This window comes from Theobroma umbraticum, unplaced genomic scaffold (genome assembly GCF_002168275.2).
Source record: "Theobroma umbraticum cultivar Fairchild unplaced genomic scaffold, ASM216827v3 scaffold_86.0, whole genome shotgun sequence".
Taxonomy (NCBI): Eukaryota; Viridiplantae; Streptophyta; class Magnoliopsida; order Malvales; family Malvaceae; genus Theobroma; species Theobroma umbraticum.
In genome coordinates, this window is record NW_018397263.1 from 1,650,661 (window position 1) to 1,650,989 (window position 329).

A 329-nucleotide genomic window follows, 5' to 3' on the forward strand; every position below is an offset into this window, starting at 1 on the left:
TTTGGAGGTGTCCAATAAACCATATATTGAAGAATAAAATGTTCAATTAAGCAACATATACATATGTGTGTGAACTTGAGAGAGCTGTGTAAACAATGTAATATATTGTCCTAGACAAATTAAGCTCAAAATATGAGTACACCTTTACTCCACGTATCACGGATTTAATTTATCTTATATGATATTTTGTGATTCTTTTAATTAATATCTTCTAAATAATTTTTTTTCAATAAATATTTATGGATTATAATCTCACAATGAATTAGGTGTTATTTTTTACCCAATAAATTCATAAAAATACCTTTTAAGTGAGAATAAATTGACTAATT